Source organism: Trichechus manatus, unplaced genomic scaffold, assembly GCF_000243295.1.
Source record: "Trichechus manatus latirostris isolate Lorelei unplaced genomic scaffold, TriManLat1.0 scaffold00219, whole genome shotgun sequence".
In the NCBI taxonomy this organism is placed as follows: Eukaryota; Metazoa; Chordata; class Mammalia; order Sirenia; family Trichechidae; genus Trichechus; species Trichechus manatus.
This window is the reverse complement of record NW_004444155.1, coordinates 441,615-450,961: the sequence shown is the minus strand read 5'-3', so window position 1 is coordinate 450,961 and position 9,347 is coordinate 441,615. Positions and strand designations below refer to the sequence as shown.

Genomic DNA, 9,347 nt, shown 5'->3' with positions numbered 1-9,347 from the left:
CTGAGCTTCTTTCTGGATTTTCTGTCCTTCACCGAAAGTGGTGTGTTGAAGTCTCCTACTACTATTCTGGAGCTGTCTGTCTGCCTTTTCAGTGTTGTTAGAGTTTGTTTTATGTATTTTTGATCCCTGTCGTTGGGTGCATAAATATTTATTATACTTATGTCCTACTGGTCTATTGACCTTTTAATCATTATATAGTGTCCTTCCTTATCCTTTGTGGTGGATTTTAAAGTCTATTTTGTCAGAGATTAATATGTCACTCCAGCTCTTTTTTGAGTGTTGTTTGCTCGATATGCTTTTTTCCATCCTTTGAGTTTTAGTTCGTTTGTGTCTTTAAGTCTAAGAGATATGTCTCTTGTAGGCAGCATAGAGATGTATCGTGTTTTTTTATCCATTCTGCCACTCTCTATTAGTGCATTTAATCCATTTACATTCAGTGTAATTATTGATATGTATGAGTTTAGTGCTCTCATTTTGATGTCTTTTTTGTGTATTGTTGACAGTTTCTTTGTTCCACTGAATTTTCCGTGCTGAGTCATTTTTCTTCATGTATTTTCTTTTCATCTTTTTGATTGTTGTTGATTTTGTATTTGCTGAGTCTTTATGTTTTTCTTCTTGTTTATTTTGATGTGTAGGATTGTTAGTTTACTTTGTGGTTACCTTAATATTTAACCCTATTTTTCTAAGTTTATACCAGTCTTTTATTTCTTTATATTGCCTTGCCTTCCCCCCATATGAAAAATTTGTTTACATTTTTTAGTCCTTTTTTGTTTTAATGTTGTCATCTTTTACATATTGACATCTGTTTCTCTATTTTCAGTGTTTCAGCTTTGATTTATTTTTGTGACTTCCCTATCTGGGTTGATATCAGGTTGCTCTGTCCTGTGTTCTAGTCTTGGGTTGTTACCGGATGTTACTGATCTTTTAACTGGAGGACTGCATTTAGCATTTCTTGTAATTTTGATTTGGTTTTTGCAAATTCCCTAAACTTCTGTTTATCTGGAAATGCCCTAATTTCATCATCATATTTAAGAGATAGTTTTGCTGGATATGTAATTCTTGGCTGACAATTTTTTTCCTTCAAGGCTTTATATATGTCATCCCATTGCCTTCTTGCCTGCATGGTTTCTGCTGAGTAGTCCGAGCTTAGTCTCATTGACTCTCCCTTTGCAGATGACTTTTCGTTTACCCCTAGCCACTCTTAAAACTCTCTCTTTATCTTTGGTTTTGGCAAGTTTGATTATAATATGTCCTGGTGACTTTCTTTTGGGATCTACCTTATGTGGGGTTCGATGAGCATCTTGGATAGATATCTTCTCACCTTTCACGACATCAGGGAAGTCCTCTGCCAAAAAATCTTCAACAATTCTCTCTGTGTTTTCTGTTATCCCTCTGTTCTGGTACTCCAATCACTCGTAGGTTGTTCCTCTTGATAGAGTCCCAGGTAATTCTTAGGGTTCTTCAATTTTTAAATTTTTTAATCTGATTTTTCCTCAGATAATGTGGTTTCAAGTGCTTTATCTTCATTCTCACTAATTCTGACTTCTATTGCCTCAATTCTGCTGCCATGACTTTCTATTGAGTTGTCTAATTCTGAAATTTTATTGTTAATCTTCTGGATTTCTGATTGCTCTCTGTGGATTCTTGCAAACTGTCAAATTTGTCATTATGTCTTCTCTAATCTTCTTAAGTTCCTCTATTACTTGGTCTGCGTTTTGATGGATCTCCTTCTTAATCTCTTGAAGAGTTCTGTATATTAATCTTTTGTATTCTGCCTCCAGTAATTACAAGAAATTATCTTCCTCCGGAAAATTTCTTAATTCTTTATTTTGGGAGCTTGCTCAAGCCATCATGGTCTGCCTCCTTATGTGATTTGATATTGACTGTTGTCTCCAAGCTATTAATAAGTTATTATATTTATTTATGTTTGCTTACTGTGTCCTAGCTTCTTGTTTTGTTTTGTTTTTATATGCTGAAATAGGCTCTATGTGAGCTATCCTGATCACCAGTGCCCCTGAAGCTCCAACATCCTGTGAACAGGTGGCCAGATCTGCCACTAAGTATGTGAGCCAGGAGTCCACCCATTCCTCCTGTATGGATTCAACTCAGGTGTCCAGGTAGTCGGCCACCGAGTGTGTGGTGCAGGCTCTCACCCACAGTCCTTGACAGGCATGGGTGATTGGTGTAGGCACAGGCACGTGGCTGCAGCAGGGGGTCACATGCTAAGCAAGGCAGGGGGCTGACGGCCACCCCCAAGTGTCCAGGAGGAATGCGTGTCCCTATTCCTTAGAGCATGTAGGTGAGTGGGTTTTGCAACCAGACTATGAGCACCCAATGCTGTTGGCTGTAAGGACTAGGGGGCACCACTTATTCTTGGGCCCCTGTCGCAGGTGGCTAAAGCCACCAGTCCTCAAGCCCCTGATGTGGGTAGGTGAAGACCCTGCTTAATGGGCAGAGCAGTGTCAAATGTTACGAACCTGACACTTCACAGCTGAAACAGCTGAAGTTAGACTTCAGGTATATACCCTGTTGTACTGTGGTAATGAGGGCCTACGCTGTTGAAATAGGCCCAGACAAATCTACACAGGGGGCAAGTCACTTAACGTCTGTGAACTCCTTATGCCTGTGCCTAGGCAAAGGAGCAGTGCCTACCCAGAGTTCCTGGATTAGGGGAGCTGGAAGATTATTTTTCCCCATATTTGTTAATTTGTTCCGTCTCCAAGCCTGGGAGATTGGCTCTGGGCGCGTGACGGGTCCTACTTCCAGCCCAGGGGACTCAGCAATCGCTGAAGCCATCCCAGAGCCAGTGCAGAGCAGGGAGCGGGGAGGTTAATGGGAGAGAGGTTTTCCCCAAAATGGGAGGGGTGTTTTTGATCCATGCGGTAGGCCAGACACAAGTACTTAACTTTTGCCAAGCTGCTTCTCACTGGTTCTGGATGGCCAAGTAGACTCTCTGCCACTGGGTCTCTCCCCATGTGGAAAATGCCTCCTGAGTACCACTGCTTGGCTCACTGCACACTACAGGCTGATCTGATCTGAAGGGCTCCAGCTCCCGCTGGGTCAGGTGTGGCAACTCCTCACTGCTTCCGAACCATCTATCCCTCTCCCTGCCACTAAGTCTGATTCCTCAACTTTGCCTTTGATGTTCAGGACTCCTAGATTGTCATATATAATCGATTCAATTGTTTTTTTGGGTCTTTGTTGTAAGAGGGACCACCGGAAGCATTTGACTACTCCACCATCTTGGCCCCACCTTTGGGGTTTGATTTTTTGACCGCTGCTTCCATGGACATTGACCCAAGTAGAAAGAAATCGTTGACAGCTTCGTTTTTTCTCCATTTATCATGATGTTGTTAATCACTCCAGTTTGGCAATTTTCTTTTTCTTCACATTCAAGCATAACCCATACTGAAGGCTATAGTCTTTGACCTTCATCAGTAAGTGCATCAAGCTATCTTCATTTTTGGCAAGCAAGGTTGTGTCATCTGCATATTGCAGTTGTTAATAACTCATCCCCCAATCCTGATGTCACATTCGTCATATGGCCTGGCTTCTTGGATTATTTGTTCAGCGTACAGATTGAATAAATAAAGTGAAAGGATATAACCCTGTCACGTGTTTTCCAATTCTGAATCATTACGTTCAAAATGTTAGTCATTAGGGAAGTACAAATCAAAACTACAATGAGATACCACCTCATATTCATGAGGGTGGCTATTACATTTAAAAAATGGGGGATGATAACAAGTGTTGGTGAGGATGTAGTAAAACTGTAACCTTAATACATTGCTGGCAGGAATGTAATATGGTGTAGGCTTTGTAGAAAACAGTTTTACAGTTCCTCAAAAGTATAAAAATATAGTTACCATGTAACTCAGTAATTCCACTCCTAAGGATCAAGAGTATTTAAAACTGTGTTTATATAAAAATTTGTACAGAAATATTCATGACAACATCATAGCCAAGAAATGGAAACAACCTAAATGTCTATCAACTGATGAATGGATAAACAAAATATGGCATAACCATACAATAGAATATTATTCAGCCATAAATAGGATATGAAGTACAGGTAGACCCCAACTTAGGACATATTCAAAATATGACAGACCACACTTATGACTGCCAGTGGATCTGGAACACTGCATCTTCCTGGGAAGAAGTTACGGGAAAATGCATGCAGGGGATATGAAAAATATTGCTGAGTTATGTGAACATGCTCCAAGCATTTGATCAGGGTAATATGACAGAAGAGGCTGGTGGGAAAATCATCCATACGGCAAGAATGCTGAATTTAGAACTTGATATCACTGGTGTGGAAAAGCTCACAGAGCACTAAGAAGGAGAACTGATCAGGACTTAAGGGATTTTGAAGAGGAAAGAAATGCTGAAGAAATAATGAGCAAGAGGAAGGAGCGAAGTTGTCAAAAAAATTTTACAGTGAAAGATTAACTGGAATTTTTTCTAAACTAAATCAGGGGTTTCAGTACTTGAAAACATGGACACAAATACTGATCGCTTTGCTAAAGTTGATAGGCAGATTTGCGAAGCAGTGAGATATTACCATGGAATATATGAAGGAAAAAAGGAAAGGCCCATACAGACAATTCTAATTTTCTGACTAGAAATGTCATCCCCATTCCCAGGAATAATCTAGATGATCCAGACTCTGGGTGTTGGACCCTTGGCCCTGGGCTTCAGTTCCACCTTGAGGGCTATTGGACGGCCTCATTCTCCTACTCTGAGTGGCGATCCTACCTCCTGGGCCCCGGCAGGACAGGTTCTTCTGCCCCTTGGGCATGACAGCCCTCCCTGCCCACTCACCTTTGGGCAGCGGATTCAACCCCATCCCACTGGCACTCGAGAAAGGAAGCCTCACACTGCAGCTGGTGAAGATCTGACTCTTTGAAACCTAGGAGGCTGTGGCCCCACCCTTTGAAACTTAGTAGGCTGTAGTTATACCCTTTGAGACCCCAGAAGTTGCGGCCTTATGATCTGAGACCAAGGCAGCTATGCTTCCTGTGCTCTTCGTCTCTTCAGCTTCTACTTCCTCATTTCTTGGCCTCTGGAACCCTCAGGCATCTTGGGCCAGCCCAGTATCTGCTCTGCTGGAGCAAGTGTTCCAAAGCTCTTTAGCTCTACCACTAAATACCTGGAGGCACCCCACTCTGCCAGGAAGCCTCCCGCCCGAAGGCACTCAGTTCTCTTGCTCCCTGGGTCAGCTCCCTCGCTGTCTCATACTGGTCTCCTGGTTTTGCCGCTGCGGTTTCTCTGCTGCTGCTTCTTGCCATCTGAGCCATCTGGTGTTACAGCTCTCCTCACTTCCTTCTGAGCCCTCAGCAAAATTGTCTTTGACATCCATAATTCCATTGACAGTCTCTTCAAGGCTATCTAGGCTTTTACTATTAGGCACTTTAAAACTCTTTCAGCCTCTCTACTCATTACTCAATTTCAAAACTGCTTCCACACTGTAGGTGTCTGTTAGAGTAGCATCCCACTGCAGGTATCAAATTCTTTCTTAGTTATCTAGTGCTACCATAACAGACATACCACAACTGGATGGCTTTAACAAGTCAGAAATTTATTCTCTCACTGTCTAGGAGACTAGAAGTCTGAACTCAGGGCGCCAGCTCCAGGGGAAGGCTTTCTCTCTGTTGGCTCTTGGGGAAGGTCCTTGTCACCAATCTTTCCCTGTTCTAGGAGTTTCTCAGCACAGGGACCCCAGGTGAAAAGGATGCGCTCTGCTCCTGGCTCCTCTGACTTGGTGGTATTGAGGTCACGTCTCTCTTTTATATCTCAAGAGACTGACTCAAGATACAGTCTAATCCTGTAAATTGTGTCCTGCCTCATTAACATAACTCCCTGTAATCCTGCCTCATTAACATCATACAGGTTAGGGTTTACAACACAGAAAATAATCACATCAGATCACAGAATCGAGGACAACCACTCAAAACTGGGAATCATGGCCTACCCAAGTTGACACACATTTCTGGGGAGCACAATTCAATCCATATCAATCTTTTAAAAGTCTGTAAAAAAAAACAAAAAAAGACATCACTGATGAGGAATTTGTAGACAGTCAAACATAAGAATTCCTAACAGTTAACAGTAATTGGGAGGTTTACAAATAAAACTGAGGAAGAGTTAAGGAAGTCTGGGAGAGGCAGGATGAGGGTGGAAGTTATTTGTGAATAATGCAAGTTTTTACTCATCAGGGAAACAACAGCTGTAAGACAACAGTGGGAGGCATTAGGAGCAGAGAAACTAATTCCATTTGGTATTACAAACATGGGTTGTTAACACATAAAATTATTTGAAGTCACTTCTCTAAGCTGAGATGGCATCGCTGGACTGTGTCAGGTTAATGTGTTTTTAACAAGTAAGACCGGACATTTATGAAACTAAGAAAAATTCCCAACCCCACTGTATGATAAAGTGGAAGACAGAATACATTCATCTTTTCAGTGGACAAACTACACATTCCATTACCCGCTGCCACACATAATGTCACTTCTGTGATACCACAGAACAGATAGCTACAAGCACTATTTTGGCATCAGAACTTTCGGGGCTTAAATTCTGATTTGATCACTCTCACTGTGAGCCTGCAGTGTTAGTGTGGATTTTAAGTAAGATAATCTTTGCAAAGTCCTTGGCCTATTGTGGGCACTCAATAAATGGTAATGTTATTACTACTGTTTCCATTTTTCATGTAATGAACATTCAGAGCAAGGCCTATATCATGGCGAGGTATCACTTTAGAATGGCTAACCTATATTTCTGTTTTATACCAATGTTAGGTAGTGGTTAACATGACTGATGATTCTATAATGCCTGTAATCCCCAGGTTTCCTCCGGAGCCACTGGCTATGGTGCTGCAGCCAACAGTGCAGATCACCCATCTTATGCCTACCAGTCCTCTATAGCCACCAGCACAGGAGGAGCCAGCATGGGGAGTGCCTGGCTTCCCAAACTCCTAATCCACAAGCTAGTCCTAATTTGTTGTTGTTCGATGCAGTCGAGTCGATTTCTACTCAAGGCAACCCCATGTGCCAAAGATGAACTGCCCCAAAGGGTTTTCTTGGCTGTAATCTTTACAGAAGCAGATTACCAGGTCCTCCCATGGAGCTGCTGGGTAGGTTTGAACCGCCAACCTTTCGCTTAGCAGCCGAGCACTTAACTGTGTGGATACAATTTTTAATTCTTGTGGAATCCAGACCTTCTAGAGCCATGGGGGTTGAAATGACCCTGAGATCATCTCTGAACCTTAGACTTAAACCCAAAACTGGTGGAAAGGGGGAGTGTGCTGTCACATTATAGGGATTACAACTACTGTAACGTAATAATATGTGTATAAATTTTTATGTGAGAAATTAATTTGAGATGTAAATTTTCACCTAAAGCACAATTAAATAAAAAATAAAAAGGACTTCCGGCAAAATGACGCTTTAGGCAGAAGCACCACGACGTCCCTCCACAGCAAAGATCTGAAAAACTAAGCCGAATGGAAAAAACAACAATCCTGAAACCCTAAAACATCAAATGAAGAGATAAAAAACTCAGCCAAGCACCAAATGGAGTGAGAAAACTGACAGAGAACAGAGAGCGAGGAGAGATTCATGCAGAGGTACCCTACCAGCAAACGCAGCGCGGATCCGCCATCTTGGACTCCTATCAGAGACCAGCAAACAGGGGATACGAGAAAGCAGCTTCACGGAGCTTCCAGAGGGAGACAAAACAACCGGTAATTTGGGATATACGCTTTCCCAGCCCCCACCCTTCTTCACCCCACTTGACCTCCTCTACTTCCCACAGCCACAATCTCTTGTCCGGGAAACACTGGATGCTTGGATTCCACACACCCGAACGGGCCGGCTCTCCAAGTGCCATTTGTTGGCTGCTGGTGTTGCTTTTTTCTGCTTCTTTTGATTTCTTCCTTACCTGTCACCACCACTCCCTCCTTTCACTCAAATACCTGGCTCCGTGCGCCATCTTTGCTTCTTCCTGAGGGGCTGCAGAGCTCCGGTAATTTGTGATATATGCTTTCACACTCCCTACCCTTCTTTACCCACACTCGGCCCCCTCTGCTTCCCGCGGTCACAGTCTCTTGTCCGAGAAACGCCGGCTGCTTGGATTCCACCAGCCCTCACTAGCTGGCTCTCTGAGTGCCATTTGTTGGCTGCTGGTGTTGCTTTTTTTTCTGCTTATTTTGATTTCTTCCTTACCTCTCACCACCTACCCCTCCTTTCGCTCAAATACCTGGCTGCGTGAGCCATCTTTGCTTCTTCCTGAGGGGCTGTGGAGCTCCATTCGAGTGTGGAGCTGCTTCCCGGTCTGGGATGCCGCACTGGTCGGATCCCGGGGGCTTTTGTTCATTTCTTTGTCTTCAATTGTTTGTATCTTTTCTTTTCCTTTTCTTCAGTTAGGAGCCCTTTCTGGCCAGGCGGTGCTGCGTGGCAAGGAGACTACCGCTTCAGCTTGCATAGGCGTGCAGAGGGATCCCTGAGTGCATTTCTTTTTTTGTTTTTTTTTATTTCTTTTTTCTGTTTTTTTGGGGGCTTTTCTTCTTCTTCTTCTGTTTTTTTTTTTTTAATATGTTTTGTTTTCTTTTCCATCTTTTTCCCTTTTCGTCTTTCTTCATTACTAAGTTTCTCGTCTCTCTATATCTTCCTTCTCTTTCTGTTCCCTGAATACCTGGCGTTGTACACCTCTACATCTTCTAGCCAGGCTGTACTGCAACACCTGGGAGCGACCTCCCCAGACCTCACGGCTGCACCAGTGGGATCCCTGGGACGTTTGCGGTTCTTTAACCTTTTGGATTTTATTTATTCATTCTTTTCTTCCTCTTCCCCTTTCTGTTTTTCTCCATTTCATAGTCTCCCATCTCTCAACTCCAATGGCAAGCTCACCTAGCATTCTTCCTTTTTTCTTTGTATGTTTTTGGCCCCTGTCCCTTTCTCCTCTCTCCCATATCCATTTTCCTCCACACATAACAATCTCCCCACTACATCCTGCCTACCTCCGCCATGCGCTTAACATCACACCACCAAGCAGCACAGGCACGGCCTAGTAGAACCCGCCCTGCACTGATTACCGACCCGCCCTGGTGGCTGTAGTAAGTGCCACAAACAACCCGTCCCAGTAACTCCTCTTCAGCTAGACCTGCCCCGCCGTACCATATCTGAGTGACTGACCCTGCCAATTGGAGAAGGAGGTGAAAAGTATTCTGCCCACAGACGAGCAAACAACAAAGAACCCACAGTCCGCCTGCTCATAGTCAAATTAAAAAAAAAAAAAGGGACAAAAAAATAAATCTACAATCAATAAATGAGAAAAATAACTAC

At 43.1% G+C, this 9,347-nt stretch overlaps 1 protein-coding gene across 1 annotated transcript in view; it reads right to left on the bottom strand.

Annotated features, from left to right (window-relative positions):
* Nucleotides 1-9,347, bottom strand: part of MERTK (MER proto-oncogene, tyrosine kinase) — a 175,824-nt gene that overhangs the window by 93,489 nt on the left and 72,988 nt on the right. The gene's annotated exons all lie outside the window — the stretch shown is intronic.